We start from the raw sequence: 21,160 nt of genomic DNA on the forward strand, positions 1-21,160 counted from the left end.
GTCCATCAGATTAACTTCTTGTTGAACTTACTTAAGTTTTCATCAGCATAGACTGAAAACGGTAATTATAGAAAGTTAAATATGATAATACTAAAATAGGGACATGCTGAATCCATCTAAGATTTTCACAATCTTAATGTGGTGTATAAACAAATACCACACTTTCCTCGATAAGTACAGTAAAAAAAGGTTTATCCTCGAAAAAATTAAGACATTTACTGTAAAATACACTTGCACAAAAGATTATTTATTTGTCTGGTGAATTTTGCGTAAAGCTACTCGAGGCTAAGTTGCATTAGTCATGCGTAATTTTGTGGTTATAGAGTAGAGAAAAGGCAGCTAGTTAGGGTCATCAGCTGTCAACTATTTGATTACTTTTTATCGTCACTTTATGAAGCCTTTACACTCGAAAGGGTGAATAGTTTGATCACTTAATTCGAATCCGCGATTCGCAGATTGTGAGTCGAATGTCCCAGTTTTGGTGGTAGGCGGTGTTATCTCGCTGTCTTTCCTCCAGTCTATTACTTCAAAGTTACGATTGCTTTGCCATCTATTGAGAAAATGTGACACTCGGGACCTGATGGGTATTTTAAATCCCTGTATATAAATGTACCAGTTGATACGTTGTATTAGAAATATATTGTTTAAGCAAGTGACACAAAGTATTTAGGTTTAAGTGAATAGAAAATACGTTAATATATTTAGAATCAAAGTACAGATAATATAGATAATTGATTTTTGAGTGAGTGAATATCATGTTTATGCAACTCGTGTAAGAAACAACAGTAACTAAAATGATTAACTGGTAAAAGGTAATTCTACGAAAATTTTTGTAACGACTCAGTAAAACAATATGTATCTGAGCATAAGGTAAAAAACAATAATTTTAAATTAGAGGTAGAGATCGTTTAGTAAGACAAAACAAACACCGCGTCATTTATGTGAGAAGTTGCTTTACCTGGCTATTTTTATCAGCAATGTATATCATAGAAATGTAAAAACTATACTGCTAAAAATGGAGAAAATGTATAAACTATAATAAAATTCATTTAAAGTAACATTACGTGGAAAATGTATGAATCTAAATTTGCTGCGATTGTTTTTGTAAGTTATGATGTTTTCGTCTGTACTTGACGTTCATGTTAAGATGTGCTTTAACTCTCATTAAATCATTCAAATACACTGAGTAACAACAAAAACATTTTTCTGCTACTAGAAAAATGTATGAGCAATTTAATGATGTTTATTCTGTAAGTCGTGCTGAAAATTACTGATTAATTCTAGTTTTTGAATTAAGACAGATTTATTGAAAATAATTTTTATATATCGTGAAAATAACAATTTTATTTTAATTATTATAGCTATTCCTTGAAAACTACATTTAAAAACGTATACTCTGTATGCTTTAACAAGTTTATTTCGTGTTCACAGCGTAAGCAATAGGAATCGATGACTTTAGTGTTCTCTTTTTGTTTATTTATACAAGATTGTTCACTTTGAGAGCTTTTCTTTAGTGATATAATATTTAAAGTTTATTTAGTTTTCATAACAATATGATTAACAGTTTTAAGTCCTTATTTTGAGAATACATTTAAGCCTTGGCATACTTCGTTCTAATAAATTATCAAGACAGTTTATTTCTTACTCTCGTTGGAATTGGCAAAAGGAAACTGGGTCAATTTTGTAAAACGTAGGTTTTAACTTGTTTTTTTTCTTTATAATTAATGCAATATTCTATTCCAAAATCTGAATGCTGTTAAGCTATACCACTATCATTTGTCTCTAACAATGATATGATAGAAATAAATATAATTTTGAAACAAAATAAAAAAGGTTTATTCTTATATTATCAATTGAACTATCAGAGCCCATTTTAAAAACAGTAAAAATCAAAATCTTAAACAGTATGAAATATGTTTGTCTTTCTACATCACCATAACAAGTAATTGACAACAGAAATATATCTTTGGAATTAACTGTAAAACTTTCAGATATATGTTTAAATGTATTCGATAGCTTTATTATCTCCGTTCCTGGCATAGGTGGGTGGAGATAAATAAACAAATCTTATTTTACTATTAAAATAGACAAATTATTTAATTACCGTGTATAATTAGGACGTTACAGGTGGCGCTACGATTATGCATAATTACAAAATTATTCACATATTAAATATTTGTGACACTGTATATATAAATACATAAATCGACTACTATAAATTATTAAAATGTATCTGCCTCCATGATGAAATAATCTTAAACTATATTTTTCTGATTTATGAATTCAGTTATTACAGTAATAATAATTAACTTCGCATACATTGTAATAGTAAAGTCCTTGAACTTATATATTACTGATAAAAATATGGTAATATTAATCAATTCAATATTAATCTACACATTTGTGCTTGAACATGGATTAAAGTGTGCTTGAACACGTAATCAGATCATCCGTTTTCACCCACGTGAGATAGTGTCTTGAGAATATATCGTTTATCCTATATACACTTCTTTATCCCTGATTTGGTAATGTATTTATATTGTTAACTATAATAGTGTCCTAGCAATTTACAGAATTTTCTTTATAAACCTTTTGATCTGATTTGGCAAAACGTCACTGTTCCATGTACGTTTTCGAAATCTGAACTTCTTTGCTTAAAACTACGCAAAAACGTAGTGACGTGTTGTACAAGTCACTCATGCATCCGTACAATATTTTGCTTACCTATAGCGAATGATGCTTTTGAATTCAGTCAAATTTCTTAATGCATTTATTCTTCTCTGAAGCTAGCGATAATAAATATCAAAAAAGCGCTGTAGACAAAGTATTGGTTACATGGCCCTGTGTATTTTTAAAGCTTAACTAACAATGATCGCTACAATTCATGGATGGAATACTTGTTTCGTTATTACTTAATGACGTTAGTCATCATTTGGAAACCAGATATATGAGTTTGTTTGTCTATCCAGAATTTTCGGGCAAAGCTACACGAAGGACAAGTTTGACTGTCTTAAAGACAACAGCAAACACCATCAACTCTTGGACCACTCTCACCAAACCGAATACTAAGATCTGTCAGCTTATCTTATAATGTACAGACAGTCCCAAAGAGTGGAGTGTGTTTTTCAGCAACTGGATACAAACCATGAATTCTCAGTTTTTCAATTCGAGTACACTAGCAACTAGGCCAAATGTAGCCCACAAACTCATGAAGTTATCTCTAACTTTACACGTCGTGATTTTGTTCTAATGGATATAAAAAGCAGGTGAAGGCAACAGTGTCCTCTCAGCGCTTACTTGGAGAGATAATTGTTTAAGAAGGTGTGACATCACCTGGAGGTTCTCGTGTCTGCAGCAGGTCGAGATCTAATAATAATTATCGACATAAACACTTGTTACTCGTTAGAAATACCAGCCCAACTGTGACAAACAGGAGAATTGTACAAACAAAAACAGAGAACGTTACTGTTTATACAAAATAAATACATTGGAAATTACTAAGGGTGAAGAAAGGTAGTAAGGAGAACTCAGTTATAAAACAAGACACCAATGATTTTCCTGAGACTAATCATAGTTGTAGTGGTTAGAGTAATGACATGTCAATCCTGCTTTAAAAATAATTGTGTAAGTTATTATGTTAGTACAAAAATAAAGGTGAATGGTATTTTGATAAGTACGACATACTGTTCTAATATGGCAAACCTGTAATATTTTGTTTTATTAATCTAATTTTATGGCAAAATATATTCATATTGAAAAATGTGATGATGCGTTAGATATACTCTGATAGAATATTCTTTTTTTAGTCACGGAGGTTACGAAACGTTATCCAGCTATAAAACAAAAAGCGTGCGTGTTACCTAATAGAAAAGCCTGCTGTGTCTAGCAAGGGGAATCGAAACCCTGATTTTAACTTGTAAATCTGAAGACTTACCGGTGTCCCATCAGGCACAAAACAAAAAGATTACTTTGGTTTAATGTGATAGCGGACACAATCGTAATTCAAATTGAAATTTCCTAGATAACAGATTTATTTGTATGATCCTCAACAAAAGAATAGATTATTGAGAGTTCTTATATTGCCTTGGTTTAAATAATAAGAAATATTTTTAATTAATCGATGTACGAATTTTACACAGAATTTTGTAAAAGAAACATTTTAAGCATTAAAACTATGCAGCTGAAATAAAACTTTTCAACTAAATAAAAAAATAGTAACACTGTCTTACATTATTAAAGAAATCTAAGTAACAGTGTGACCTTACATTATTAAAGAAATCTAGCAAAACGAAGCCCCTCACTAGTACAGCGGTATGTCTCCGGATTTACAAGCTAAAATCAGGGGTTCGATTCCCCTCGGTGGGCTGAGCAGATAGCCCGATGTGGCTTTGTTATAAAAAAAACACACACAAGCAAAACGAGAATTATTCGCACATTATAAGAATGATATTCCTGTTTCTGGTGTTCCTTATAAATCATTCTGTTTCATTTATTGTTTACGGTATTTGATGACCATAATTTCGCGCTGTTACCATAAACTGCAAATTCTGCTGTTAACAAGTATCTCTGAAAGACGGTGAGGTCAACGTAATGACACATTTTTACCTGTTATCAACAGAATCTTTGCTGTATACATGCACTTGGACATTGATATCCAAGAACACACTTAAGGAAGTCAAAAGCACAAAACTCTATTAAAACTGTATCTGAGAGATTTAAAATGTATTTGAATGAATAGTTTGTGAAGGTTTGTTCAGTACCCCTCTCGTAAGAACAGCCTCTGATTTCAAGATAAAACCGGAAGCTTAGGATATTTTGACTTGTTAACCTTTTTCAGTTTGATATCATTAGTTGCTGTCCTGTTAACAGTAGCAAGAGATACGCTTAGTTTTTTTTTTTTTTACAATGAAGAGTCTTCTTTCATAAACGTAGCTTTCACTTTAGAGATGAAGACGTTGGTCTGTATTGAATTAAAGTGTGGTTTTACAGCCCATTTCTGTTCTAAATTTTCTGTTCTGGGATTATTTCAGAGGACTTTTATTCTTTCTTCGAAACGTTAAGCGTTTAGTCTATGAATAGTCTTCTAAAAAAATTCTTCTCCAGCCACAGGTATATCCATGGTGCCACTACTTTCGACAAGAACTAAACGAACCGATCATTAAATATGACGGTCGTAACATCACAGCTCACAGTCATAACATACGTCGCATCCCCGTCGCGCCAAACATGCTCGTTCTTTCAGCCGTGGAGGCGTTATAATGTGATGGTCAATCCCACTATTCGTTGGTAAAAGAGTAGCCCAAGAGTTGGCTACGGTGAGTGGTGATGACTAGCTGCCTTCTCTCTAGTCTTACACTGCTAAATTAAGGACGGCTAGCACAGATAGCCCTCGAGTAGCTTTGTGCGAAATTCAAAAAACAAACAAACAAAACATAACATACACAGTTCGTTCTTATGGACTTCGATTACTCCTCTGCATCTCTTGGAATAGAATTAAATCTTGAACATGCCAAATGTAAGATTAATTTTTGCCTTCAAATACGTTTTTCCTCCTTTTAAGTATCATATACATTTGCACAGTTTTACACAGTTGAATTGAATTATTTACACTTTAGTAAGTACACGTTTCTAAATACAACGTGGTTCTCTTTGTATGTAAGTAACGGAAGTAAATCAAATAGATGTAGAATAACAATTTAAAATACTATAGCTATTTTGCTAAAACAATTGATATATTGCAGGCATAACTTTGCTAATTCCTTCTTCTTTCAAATAAAGTTGTTTTCTATATATTATTTAAAACTCTAAAACAAAGAAGTAAATGCTAACACCTGTTATATTTTTCTGCGTGCCCCCGAGTGGCTCAGCGGTATGTCTGCGGACTTACAACGCTAAAAACCGGGTTTCGACACCTGTGGTTGGCAGAGCATAGATAGCCCATTGTGTAGTTTTGTGCATAATTGAAAACAACAACAACAGTTTATCTAGGCCCGGCATGGCCATGCATGTTAAGGCGTGCGACTCGTAATCTGAGGGTCCCGGGTTCGCATCCCAGTTGCGCCAAACATTCTTGCTCTCTCAGCCGTGGGGGCGTTATAATATGACGGTCAATCCCACTATTCGTTGGTAAAAGAGTAGCCCAAGAGTTGGCGGTGGGTGGTGATGACTAGCTGCCTTCTCTTTAGTCTTACACTGTTAAATTAGGGTCGGCTAGCACAGATAGCCCTCGTGTAGCTTTGCGCGAAATTCAAAAAACAAACAAACAAGTTATCTGCACTTAAATAAATATTGAGCTCAAATGCAATTTTCTTCTGAGGTGTCAGAAGTTCATTAATAAAGGAAGGCTGTGATGTCTTCCGGGTAACATCTAATAAATTTTAAAGGTAAGGATTTGTCTGAAGTTAAGCATCTTGTGACGAATTTACTATTATATATTTATTTTCATATCAATATTGGTAGAATTGTTAATGGCTCCAATAAGGAATACTATCGTAGAATTATTATAAATAAGTGGCTAAATGAAACCTGGTCAGATGAATAAATATCTAACAGTTAAGTGGTATTTCCATTGTTTGGTAAGCAATACAAGGTCCTCGAATTTAGGAAATAAACTATATGAATGTTTTCCTGCAATGTTGTCAGTGGAAAATATTTTACTCAGAGGCTGAAAATATGTTTTGGATGGGTTGAAAATATATAGATTCAAAATACTTGAACAATTCAGCCCTGTTAAAGTTTCACAATTTATTGCACAACAGAGTCCACAGATATTGCTACTTAATAGAACTTATTCATCTTAAGACGATGTAAGAACAAAAATTACTTTGCTTAGCCTAAAGTGGCTTTAAAGTGTAACACACTCATGTAGTCGAAATATAAAAATTCCAATTTCACACGAAAAGGCAGAACTTACATATTCCTTTGGGCTATTATGTAAAGAGTGCCTATATATTTTCTCAGATGTGGCATCACGTGACAACATTCTGCAAAGTGATTGGGTTTAAAAAGCTTTAGGCTTTAAAATAAAATAGTCCAAAGTCTAGTTGCTAGTTCAAGGTGAGCGACATTGGCATATTATCATATTTTGCAGGTATACGATGCATTTTTTTGGTTTTATTATTCTAGAGATCTTCGTGTTTAGTGTCTGATAATGTTATAGAGAACAGGCCCCACGGGAATCGAACATATTTTCCAAAGCATCTTCAAACAATGTACTAAAAATCACGTAAACTAAGATCACGCAAAAATAAATTAATCCAGTCGATAACGTACATAGTTAAAAATACGTTATAAGTTGTACAGTTCAACTGTAGCAAAGTAATTAGGCCAGGCTTAATAAATTTCAATCACAGTATCTGTACTTGAATGAATTACAGTAAGAAATTTCAAATTCGTGTACTTACTTTGATAGAAATAGATGTTCAGTTATTACCTAGAGATATACAGCCAATAATGTTTTACTATTAGTTAATTCTGTTTTCAAGCGTGCTTCATAGCAACATATTTTTCATATGAGTTTCTACGTTTAGCTTAATGAAATATAATTGAGTAAATTTTTTATACTTTACAATAAAACAGTAAAGGAGTTCTAAGAGTACAGATATTTATTTTAATATGTCAAAGAGAATGTTTTACTGTTTGTTTAGATAACAATTCAGGACTAAAATTGAATGTGTATTACTTTTTCAAAACAATCACTTTTGTTTGTTGTTCTTTGAATACATACTGGTTTTAGTTATTCAGAGTAAATTAATCTAAACAAGAAATATACTTTTATTTTAAAGTACGTATATCCACACCAATCTCCAAAACTTGTCATTTAAAATGCTACTGAAATATCCAAATAGCCCTCCAGTTTTGAACTAATACAAGGACATGTTTTATAATGTGGAAATGTTCCATTAAGTTCTTAAAACCTCTGTCTCTTTATAATACTTTGAAATTAGCTTCCTGACAACGTTTAACCTGCTAGTGCGTTCTAGAGTAATGTTTAGTGACAAAGAATAAAAATAAATCAACTCTGGTTTCATTAAATGAGTCAATTTTTTTCCACCAATTCATGCTGTTTATTACAAGTTATATAAATTATATTTAACTTGATAATAATAATAATGCTGCTGTTTTATTTGTTGTTAAGAACAAAGCTACACGATGGATTATCCGTGTTACTTCCATTGTGATTAACGTACATGCTTTGATTCTTTTTCGAATTTCGCCTAAAGCTATACGAGGACAAGCTGCGCTAGCCGTTCCTAATTTTGCAGTGTAAGACTAGAGGGAAGGCAGCTAGTCATAACCATTCATAGCTAAAACTTGGGCTACTTTTTTATTAGCGAGTAGTGGGATTGATCGACACATTATAACGCATCCACAGCTGAGAGGGCGAGCATGTTTGGTGTGACGGACATTTGAACCCTCAGATTACGCGTAGAACGCTCTAACTACCTGGCTGTGTATGATCCTATTAAATGAAGTAGGACATTTTTGTTCAACTTAAAAATTATAACAAATGACATTAATGAGCATAAGATGACCGGTTGAAAGCTCTAAAACTGTCTGGTACTTGTGTTTATTTACAGAAAATTAAAAGTAATAAAACACTATAGATAAGGGGGCACTGTCAACACCATCAGATTAATCAAAAGAGCTCCCATTGCAAAACCTCATGTAAATCAGAATTTATAAAAAAAATATTGATATAATACTACAATGTGATATCTAGTAACAAACTATTTATTTAATCAGTTCGATGTGTCCTAAATCTTAAAGTTTAGACTCACTAGTGTTTTTCATGAAACCAACAACGTTCAACTTCGTAAGCTTTTATAAGATTTTACAGAGTAACCACTGAGATACTGATAAAAATTCCATTTCAAAAATAGCAAAAGAATTATAATGTGTCAAGATTTTCATTTATTCTTTGGGAAAAAAACCTGTCTAAGGTTGAAATCATTTTGCGATGTCTTTGACTAAAAATGAAAATCCATAACTTTCTACAACATTCGTGTTTTTGGACAAGTTGTCTAATAACACAGACAAACAAAACATTTCTATAATACGAACAGCTCAGAATACCTTTTCTCTTCGTAATTTCGCTATATACAAATTTATATGTATGCTAGATGTAGAGCTAGTTTTGTATATAGATACATGCAGAAATTCAAGTAGCACATTATTGTTTTAGTGACTTTGTATGGAAAATAAAATGTGTTTTTATGTTATAAAATCTGATTCTACCATGCTTGTATGCACGAAATATCAGTGGTAAAGAATCTTTGTTGAAGTATTGTAGAAATATAATTAAGAAAATGTGGTAAAATATATGGCCCATTGGAAAAGGGTTTTGATAAGACAAAGAACATAAGATTATCATACGTATATATATATACTCTTCAAAAAAAGAAACGCAAAAGGGATATTTTTGTTATTTTAAAGAGAAATATATGTAATAACGTTACAAGCTCAGAGTATGTGATGTTACACGACTTAAGGCACTGATTGTCAGACCAAAATGACAATAAAAGTTGTGCACTTTGAAAACGGAGGAAAACATAGGCTTTTTCGCCAAAACGCATTCGTGTCCAATAAATTTGTTTGAGAGATCTGCATGTTCTGCAAGTGCAAAATGTGCAAAATCCCTATAAAAGTGACGGGTTCTCGGTTTCCATAGCTCAGTGTTAAGCCACCGACACGCAATACAGTTACGCCAAGACTGACTGAAGCACAACGCAACAACGCCATTGGTCGCTTGGAAGCAGGCGAATCTCGATCAGATGTTGCCAGAGCTGTGAATGTCCACCCAAGCACCATCACAAGGCTATGAAATCGTCACCAACAACATGGATCAACTCGTGACCGTCCACGATCTGGCAGACCTCGTGTGACCACGCCCGCACAAGATCGCAACATCCGGTTACGTAACCTTCGAGATAGGACCACCACTGCGACGTCTACTGCCTCAACCATACCAGGATTTCCGATCAAACCGTACGCAACCGTCGACGAGATTTTTAGGCCCCATGTGCAACCCATCATGGTGAACGTCAACGACGTTTTTCAACATGACAACGCCCGTTCTCACACAGCCCGACTCACCTCTGTCTTCGTGAGACACCACAACATCAACGTTCTTCCCTGGCCCTCCAGATCACCAGATTTAAACCCCATCGAACATCTTTGGGACGAGTTGGACCGACGTCTGCGGCGGCGACAACCTCAACCGCAGACTCTACCTCAGCTTGCAGCAGCTTTGCAGGCTGAGTGGACAGCCATTCCACAGGATGTGATTCGTCATCTCATCGCTTCCCTGGGCAGGAGATGCCAAGCAGTTATTAATGCTTACGGGGGGGGCATACTCGTTATTGACGTTGAGTGACGTTAAACTTCAACTAGTGAGCGTGGACTTCGCTTTTGCAGACTTTGGATGTTCAGCGGTGAATGTGCAAAGTTTCACACTTGTCATACAGAACTACCCGGAATAAACTTGTCAACAATATGTCTCAACTTTTGCCTTTTGAAGAGTATATATATATACCTTTTTTTTAAGAGTATATATATATATATATATCGATTCCAATATACCGTAATGGTAACTAGAATAAAAATAATTCAAAGGAGAAGTTAGGAGGTTATAATTATGTAACTTAATAGCCCAAGCTATCTATAATCTGTGCAAGAGTAAGAACGTGGTAAGATACCAGTTATTTTATCGAAATTCGGGGTAGTTGAATACCAAAACTTGGAAACATCTAACACTTGATGTACTTTATTGATAAGTATAGTGAACATGAAACTTATAAGTCATTTACCAGGTAGAGAGAGAGAGAGTCCTGATTATACCAAGATATTGAAATTTGTTCTCTGAAGATGAACTTGAAATGCGGGGACCCGACTTTGAGTCAATGTTGAAAAACTGAGTCGTATTTCATAGTATTATTACTTATCTTCCAAAATCTCTACTTAAAAAGCGTGAGTCGTAAATAAGGAGGCTTTCTGAACAGCTGTAATGTATTAAATTCTAAGTAGTTTTAAGGCAAGAGTATTGAGCTATGTTCTTTAGAAAACGGAAAACAATGAAGAAAATTTAGTAAAGTAGACATATCAGAAATAGTTTTTTAAAATGCGGAATTGACATGAAGCTATAAAGACTAAACCTAATAACTGACTTTGATTACGCGCCAGCAAAATACAACAAACAAAAACACAAAAAAGAAATAAGAAACGAGGGAGAAGAAAAAGTTGTAGTTTTACAAAAAAAATTAGTAAATGTAGATTTCGAAACATAGAAAAACTGGAATATGATATACTCAAAAGTGGAAACTAAAATATTAAAAAATGGAAGGTAGATACACGAACTGTGTAAACTGAATCAAATAAATGAAGAAGTACACAATAAAACTGTACAAACATTTAACAAACTGATCAAAGTTCACACCCAAAACAATTTGATTATCATTTAAGTGATTATTTACAGAAAAGTTGTGGTGATCAGATATCAATCGCTGGTATGGATAGTAGTCTTTATAATCACCAAAAATCGAAATCTGTTAATTAAAATAATCCTCTTTTGTAAAATTACCAATTAAATTTCTCAGTGATTTCTCTGAATAAGGGTAATTAAAAGTAGAGACTACTTATTGTAACTGTCCAATGGTAATAAATTATTTCCTAATTATCATGATACTTAACTGAGATGATAGCGATCAAGTAATAGTAGAGAATTATTGTCGGTAAATCATGTAAATTCTGAAAAAAAATCTTTTCTTTACTGCACTGTATTGCAATGATTAAAACCTTGAGGTTTAATTCTTTCATTATCATGGGTACTTGGAGAGTTGATTATAAATGTGAGAACTGTGATTACAAAATTCTCACTAAATGAAAAAAAACCTGTGCTTTTATAATGACTACTGTCAAGCCCCGACAGGTGGCTTTGTAGTAAATTTATAAGATTATAAAGTTGAAATTAAAAATTTAATTCCTGTGGTGGGCACAGCGCAGATAGTCCATTATGCAGTTGTGTACTTAAAACAAATAAACAAAGAATGATATACATATTGTTTGTGTCTACTTAAATTGTGCTAATTTAGCTTTTATATCTCTCTTTCCGTCTCGGAATCGAATCTGAGACTTCTCTTTTAAGTGAGTGTTGTACCATTGGATGTTAAATAATTATTAAGGTATTTGTAATACAACAAACTTCACTATTCCTCTCCTCTCACAAACAATGCTGGCCTTTGGACTAAATTCAACTTCAAGTATCGCCTTACGGAATTAACCCAAGATTTCTAGCGCAACAAGTGTTTTACCAACTTAGCTGAAAGTAAGGCACATTTCAATAAGTGAAACTGCCGTAGATGATAATGTGTGTGTGTTAGTGTTTTCTTATAGCAAAGCCACATCGGACTATCTGCTGAGCCCATCGAGGAGATTCGAGTCCCTGAGTTTAGCGTTGTAAATCCGTAAACTTACCGCTGTACCAGCGAGGTGCAGATGATAATGTAACCTCCTGACATCCATAGATTAAGTTTTATTTCTTTTTATGATGAGGATTAAACTCAACTTACTTCAGAAAGGCGTTACAAAAGCTAAACCATGTAACAAAATTTATATTACTACACGAAATTAAAGATTACGTAAAAAATAAAGCAAACAAAAGTGGAATAGTCCCCTGCGAACATTCACTGGAAAGCAATAAGTTTTACATCCAGTTCCGGCACTAGAAAGGCTTTTACATAAAGAAAATTAAAACAAATAATTTTACGTTAAAATTCGATCATAACCTGAGATAGTGAATTTAAAGATATGCATGTAATAAAGCTCTATTTTTACTCTGCCTTTAACAATAATAATAATAGTGAAAATAGTCGCCAATGCATTCTAACAATTATTGCAGATCCCCGAGGAGCAACGTGACGTGATCGGTAATCGAATCTGACTCTCATCTATATCAAATCCAAAGATTCCCACTTCTTCCACATACATTGTGTGTACATTCAAGTGGCAAATACTGAACCAATTGTCACCAAACCTGTGATGTAGTTTAAGGTTCCCAGTAGATTAACACATATGGGATGGCGTTTGGATCTTATCCTCCATGATAACCCTAAGACCCTATAGTCTTCCATTGAAGACGTGTGCATTGAATGGACACGTCAAGAGCACATTTATTTAAAATGATGAACAAACACACTAATTACAGTTAGTTCTAGTGGCTTCGAGATAAAGAGATACAGGTAGTACAGAGAAGGCTTGAATATACTGAAATAATTAACGACATATTGGCACATTAGAGATAAAAACGTAATTTTGTACAAATATTCATAAATGATTGCATTTTTTATTATCTTGTACTAAATTATATTGACACTAAAATGCACAAAAGACGGTGTTATATTTAATGTCGGAGCAACTGGAGCAATACTTCGACAGGCCCCTTATATTCCGTCCTCTAAAGTAATATGAAAAAAAATAAATTTATGTATCTATAGTTGTTTAGTACGGATGGTTCTCCTAAGAAAAATGCACCGAGTATTTCGTAATGTTAAAAACGCCTCTGATAAAACATGAAATAACGCGAGATTTATAAGGGAAAACATAATAAACAACTTCATTTCATTGATTATCGACCAATTTAGGTACTATAGGGATCAATTCCCTAAATATATATTTCTGTAAAGAGGAATAATTATGAAGGGGGTCACTGCACTTTAGAATCCACAGATACACATAGTTTAATGTCCTAACTTTGTCAAACGACACGTTTCCAGTTTTGTGCAGTATATCGAGCAGATACGATGGCAGCAAGCCAAATCATGTATGATGTATTTCACGTACATATACAGATGTACGTCAAACTTATTACCTGAATACTAGGCAAACAGGCTAATATAATGTCGTAAAATTTTTATATGACATTATTGTTTATGCACTCGTTGTGACTTAAATTTATATAAGGTATAAGTATATTTGTAGATGGATTAACATTGCATTGATATGATACTATATATATTTCAAAGTACGTTTGTAAATTAATATAACAAAAGCTACTATGCGTAGCTTTAAAGTTAAAAAATATTATAATATTCAATATTAATTAATACGTTATGCCTTCAGATAAAATTATTCACACAAATCACGATTTATAAAATGCAATGAATATCACATGATTTATAACATTTTTTATTGTAAAAACGGATTAAGAACGAGTTAGCTAATTCTAAAACGAATAAACGTGTGTCTATTTTCTTATAGCAAAGCCACATCGAGCTATCAGCTGGGGGGGGAATCAAAACCCTGATTTTAACGTCGTAAATCCGTTAACTTACAGAATGAAAATGTAAAGTACAATAATATATCAAAATATGTCAAATATTTAGAAATTCATTAAGGTTAATAAGTTATAACCACTTCTAGACAACTTTCATAAACACCATTTTATTTTATATAAAAATTATAATTGCATTAGAAATATTAAAAAAACTGTAGTATTGTGATTGTCTTTGAAGACAAAGAAATAATCTACTTGTTATTTATGATATCATAAATTCATTAGTCAAATAATGTGATATACGCACATTTAATCAAAATTAATAATCTGAGTTTTTTTTCATACATTTTAATACGATAGGAAAACGTAAGTAGACAGTAATGTAACTAATTAATGAAACATTAGCAATAGACGTAAAGCAGTCACAAAACGTAAGTACTGTCAACTAAATAGGGAATTCTTTGATGGGTACAAAACATGGGCAAGGCGGTATGTCTGCGGGCTTACAACACTAGAAACTGGATATCGATACCCTTGATTGTCAATTCCCACATAGCTTCTTGTATAGCTTTGTGCTTACTTATAAACAAAGAAATATTTTCACACAAACGCACACACACAAAATCAAAACAAAAAACAACGTTTTACGACGCTGTAGTATTTTGCATATGAAATTTTTGCATTACTCAGAACACTGCACTTTGTTCTATGAATGCTGTTCAAATTATTCTCCCATAATTCGGACAATTTGTTCGGTCATCGTTTGATCTTTTAAGTTTTTACATACAGCTTCGTGAATGTTCACATCTATACTCTATACAGGGCAAGCATTGGTTGTTAATGTACTAAACTGTCAAGATATCGCTTTACAATATTTATTGTATTCGTTTGATCGTTGTCTTGCTGAAGGACGATTCTTCACCAAATAACTCAAGTTTCAATGGGAACCGTATGATGTGTTATAAGCATCCTGTATTTGTTACCAGTCGTTGTTTGAAGTGCAACGTAAATATTGTACTGATAGCCATCATGTTTCACTGTGTATTTTGTAAATTGACTATTATATGAATTTTCTCTTCATTGAACAAATTGTCGTTGGTTGTTGTCAAGGCATCTGAACTTGGATACATCTATAAACATCACACGTCTTCAGATTTTTCATTCCATTGTTTGTAGTCTTATGTTCGTTTCAACCTTTCGGTTTCAATACCTCTGCTCAGCAGCTACAGGTCTATGTAAATCTTTTTATACTAATGTGTATTTTATTGTTCTAGAGTTAGCACCAATAGCTGTATTTACAGCAAGATTTGATCTCAATTGTTGTTGATTCTCTGAAAGGTTCTTATAATGCTTTTGGAAAATTTCGATTTTTTAAAAATCTCGAATACTTTTGTTATTAACCCTGTCAATTTGACTATTTTCAATGTTTTTACACAGCTTTTACTGAAATCTGGAGGTCTGAGGCAATTTTTCACGACCTTGAATAGCCAAAACTTTTTTCACTTGTCTTCTGGTATTTTATTCCTATAAGACATGCCTTGATTCACACTGCTATTACTACTAATGCTGTTCCTGTACTACTACTACTACTGGGCATAGTGTGACTGCTTACACTTTTTTAGGCTTTATAGTGGAGCAGCACTTCATCATTGATGAGATCAAATTCGAATGTATAAAACTATCAAGAAGCGACTATGATGCATTTCATTGTCACGCGATAAAGGTTTGACATTTCTGTATTATTCGCCTGTTATACACTTTACCGTTTACATAATTATTTTCAAAACTGTTTACATGTAGCACTGTAGAATATTAGACAAGTTTATGGAGTACATTGTACGTGAGTCGCCATTTAAAATTTCGGTAGAGTGATAACTTTAAACGTTTTTTTTTTTCAAATAAAATATTAAAGGTCAGCTTCTTATGGGAAGATTTTGTGTGTTTGTTATATTATTATAAATCGTGTTATAACAAAATGATGAAAGCAGGAGAAATTAGGACTGTGCTCGAAACTTGCCACTTAGACTGAACGCCGTGGAGTAGTGTAGATGATGACATTTGGAAACACAAGTTGGGAAATCGCTAAATGAATGCTGCTACCCACACTTATCATTTCGAATATGCTTATTGTTTATAAAATTTATAGTGGTATGAAACACGGGAATAGGAAAGTGTCCCTCTAAAATGGCGACTTTGAATTGTACTCTTTTTTTTTTTTTAGAAGAACAAAAGATTAAAGTACAAATTCTTCATTTCTTTAACAGGATTGACACAAACAATTTTACAGTTCTTAATGAATCATTGTACATACCAATACGTACAAAGTCTGAATTTTGTTTTCAAGATCTAGTTTTAACAATCAGAGACGCCAAAGATACAACGATCTTAAAATACAAATACTGCTTTAATCTAACTGTAAACATTTGGAAATGTTGCACATTAATACCAAGTTCTAATAAAGAATATTTTAGGAATTAATGTCATGTAAACCACGAAACTTACCTATTACGTAGTTTCGTACGTGATAACAAGATAATTATCGTATAGAGTACTAGTGTTGCAGAATTAAAGTTAATAGACTAAGAAAAAAACGAGTGTTATACAAGAAATGACCAACACCTTGGAAAAAATTTTATGATTAAAGAAAATTCCCACTAAGTTGTTTACAGTTGAAAACCTTTTCTTCATTTTGGGCTGGCATGGTCAGGTGGTTAAGGCACTCGACTCGTAATCTGAGGGTCGCAAGTTTGAATCCCGACATAGTAAACATGCTCGCCATTTCAACCGTCTGGGCGTTATAATGTGACGGTCAATCCTACTATTTGTTGGTAAAAGAGTAGCCCAAGAGTTGGCGGTGGATGGTGATGACTAACTGCCTTTCATCTAGTCTTACATTACTAAATTAAGGACGGCTAGATAGTCCTCGAGTAGCTTTGCGCGAAATTCAAAAAAACAAACAAACAAACTTTATGACCCATCTCTCTACGTATTAAGTTAATATTGATCCTGGTGTTATCGTTGACTCGTTATTTTTAATAGAAATGCAACCTATTCCTTTTGAGAAGAAACTGAAGAATATTTCCGTGAGTTTGGATGTTACGTATACATGGATTCACTTTTCACGGAAGTTCATCTTTAAAGTTATTGCAAGCACAGACATCACAAATCCAGTTTCAGACAGGTTTGAAAAAAAAAACCTTAATTGGAAGTTCGATGGATCTATATTAGTGGCAAAAGAAAATATTACTCTGTTACTACCTAAGAATAATCACTGAACAACATTTATAAACTCACTAACAGATGCAAGGAACACTATCTTTCAAGATTCAGCATTTAATTCACTGAACATATGTAATTATTTTTGTCTATCAAAAAGCATAGGTATCAAATTTTTCGCTTATAAGTAAAGCGTAATATATAAAGATGAATTGTACATTATGCATTCTTAATAATTGTTTATCCGAATATAATTGGCCTAAAAGAAAGAGCATTGAACCTATCATAAAATAATCCGTAAAGTCATTTAATGATACAGAAAACGATGCTAAAATTATATAACTCACCATAGATTAAACAATGCATTGCCTGAGTACGTGACTTATTGCAATCACTTGGTAAAAACCTAGAAAGTAGTAAAACCACTTATATTGGATTTATTCAAAATATTAAGCTAACATTTAGGAAAGCCATGAAACGGTAGAGCGTTAACTTGATTATGTTGATATAAACGTTTTAAGACAATATACAGTTGTTTCACGGATCGTTCTTATTGAAGACGATTGTGTAAAAAGAATTTTCTGTAGAATCTCACATCCTCTCAAGACCAAACCACATTTACAGTCCTTCTTTGGCAAAGATTTGGGTTTGAAACATCTATAAGAGCAATGACTGCTAAATTTTGAAATATGCTTCGAACCATAGAGAAGAAACAGTGAAATACTGACTTTCGTACTACTTGTTGAAAAAAGATTGGTCATCTCGAGCACGGTCTGATATTAAAATCACTTTACTAGCCTATTTTTCCCAGTTGCTGACGTATCGCTTTCTGTTGTTTTACTGTTAATTAAATCTGATGACAGATGTCTTGGAACACCCGATGGAAAATAATAGGGTGATTTAATAGAGATACTCTTATCACACGGTTATGCAAAATCACGCCAATTTGAAAATGACAAAGATATAAGTAGTTGTGTCACGTGTGACCCAGTGGCTAAAGTTCTTGTATCATAAATCTGCGAGCTTCCCTTTAACGTCCCATTATTGCAAGAATCAGAAAAGTGGTCCCAACTATCGAATCGTGAGTATATTATAAGAGTGATTGTCAGATGTTACTACTGGATTAAATAAGAATAGTTCAAGAACTGACGATGGGTGTTACCGACTAGCTGCCCTGCTTCTAATCTATCAGTTCAAAACTAGAAGCGACTGCTGCAAATATTTTTGAGTAGCTTTGCGCGAATACCTGAAAACAAACACAAAAGACTGTTGTGCAGACTACCTATAATATGATTAACTCCATGTTTACATGACACAAGCAGGTACATTGCGTGGTCAAGCAATTTAGTATAAGCGAATAAAGAAAAGGTTTGTATTTTAAGACGACTGGAATGGGTATTAAAATTTTTGTTTGTTTTGGAATTTCGCACAAAGCTACTCGAGGGTTATCTGTGCTAGCCGTTCCTAATTTAGCAGTGTAAGACTAGAGGGAAGGCAGCTAGTCATCACCACCCACCGCCAACTCTTGGGCTACTCTTTTACCAACGAATAGTAGGATTGACCGTTACATTATACGCCACCACGGCTGGGAGGGCGAGCATGTTGAGAGCGACGCGGGCGCGAACCCGCGACCCTCGGATTACGAGTCGCACGCCTTACGCGCTTGGCCATGCCAGGCCGTAAAACTTTTGTTAAAATAAAGTAGAGAACAACGTTTTGACCTTCTTAGATCATTTTCAGGTTAACAAAGAAATCATGAAAGGAAAGGTTTGACAAACTCATTTGCGTGCCTGTGTGTGACATTCTAATAAAGTGGTCAGTGGCCAATTATAGTGAATATTTTATTGTTTCAAATGTTTGTAACGTTGTCGATTTAACATTTTCTTTTAACTGTGACGTATATCATTGTTGTCACGAGTGGAGTCTACTAGATTCACCACATAACACGGTATTTCATTAGATTAGATACTTATTCTCCGTAACAGATGATTCTCAAAGTTTAAATCGCTTTTAATAATATATTTTGTCATGTTAGTTCTTGCTGTATTTGGCTTGAATCAACAGAAAAATAATTATAATCATTAATAAATTATGTGAAACTTATATCTGTTGGATCTTTTTTTTGCGAGCATTAAGAACTACAAAGAACCACAATGAGGTTAACAAAAACAAGTTATACCGCACATGGTTGCATAAAGAAATGACATTCTAAATGTGTTCTGTAAAGTATTGCGGACATTAGCTTTGCTCAAACGGTTCTCCTCTTTTGAGATGTTGAGTGTTCATGAAAAGGTCTCCGATAACATTACTAATATTGGACTCTGTCCTGATTTAGTGTATATTAACGATGTAAATAAATTTCTAATCTACAATTCAATCAAAGAATATTTTTTCAAACAGTTTTGTGTTGACTTCAGAACCTAAACTTAAAGAAATAAAATATTTTTATATGTAACACAGATTTTAAGTTTGTAAATAATTCAATTTTTTTCTTAAAACCTCATTACTCAATAATAATTTTTCTTATAAACTGTATTAATATTTCACATAGTGTAATACAATGCGTCTACAAAAACATCAATAGTTGTTACGCAATGTTAACATAAAGTAAAAAGTTTTTCGGTGGGTCGGTTGTAAATTTACAGATTGAAGCTCCGAAATTGAAGGTTTGATTCAGTACAGTAAACATAACTCGAATAATCCGTTGAGAGAGATTGAATTTAAAAGCTTTCGAAGCACGTTTTATTACCAAGCCAACTAACTATTCTCAACATATTATAGGATTGAATATTAAGTGTATTACTTTTAATGGACACTTGTTGATTATGAAAAAACTATGCAATTTAAAAATAGCAAATAAAATTTTGTACTTATACTTAGTATAAAAAATACGGTAAACAGAACAAACTGTCAGAAGACTAGACATTAGATAAACTAGTTTCGACACATTCACTGGCCCTCTTCAGTGTCACATTGTCCCTCCGTAGTTCTCTTTTTTTGCACTTAAAAGAAGCATATTGAGTAGTATTGAAATGTGCGTCGCATCAAAGAGAAGGTACTATATTAACCATTGAATGAACTGGTTATTTCGAACACAGTATGACGTCGTTTTCACTTTGTATGCCTATCCAATATTTTCTTTCTCTCTCTAACACTTCAACAGTTACAAGCAGACATACATACAATAGCATATGTCTAAATTAATTCAAATACATAGCTTAACTAGTTTATTAAACATAGTAGCTCATAGGATGTTAAAATATTTATTTTCTGTAGTAAAGCCACTGGTGGCACAGCGTGAAGTCTGTGGACTTATAACATTAAAATTGCTCTTTGTGTTACTTGTGTGACTTTCCAACAACCAGATTCCTTTATTTAAAAAGCATCCCAGTGGCTCAGCAGTGAGTCTTTAGGCATATAGCGCCAGAAACCTGGTGCTAGTACGAGTGGTGGGCACAGCACAGATACCTATTGTGTAGCTTTCCACTTAACAACAAACAAATAAAAAAAAATTCCTTATTGACAACGTGAGACTGGAAAGTAAAACTTAAAACAAGTTTCTTCACTCCCAAGACTTGTGATTGTTCTATTTACTATGATTTTGCAATAACTAATACACGCAATATTGTGTTATTTTATTACCCTCCTATATCTCTAATGTTTATAAGGTTATAG

At 33.3% G+C, this 21,160-nt stretch overlaps 1 protein-coding gene across 3 annotated transcripts in view; it reads right to left on the minus strand.

Moving 5' to 3' along the window:
- LOC143252773 (uncharacterized) overlaps positions 1–21,160 on the minus strand; it is a 122,811-nt gene that overhangs the window by 85,074 nt on the left and 16,577 nt on the right. The gene's annotated exons all lie outside the window — the stretch shown is intronic.

Source organism: Tachypleus tridentatus, chromosome 6 (assembly GCF_004210375.1).
Source record: "Tachypleus tridentatus isolate NWPU-2018 chromosome 6, ASM421037v1, whole genome shotgun sequence".
NCBI lineage: Eukaryota > Metazoa > Arthropoda > Merostomata > Xiphosura > Limulidae > Tachypleus > Tachypleus tridentatus.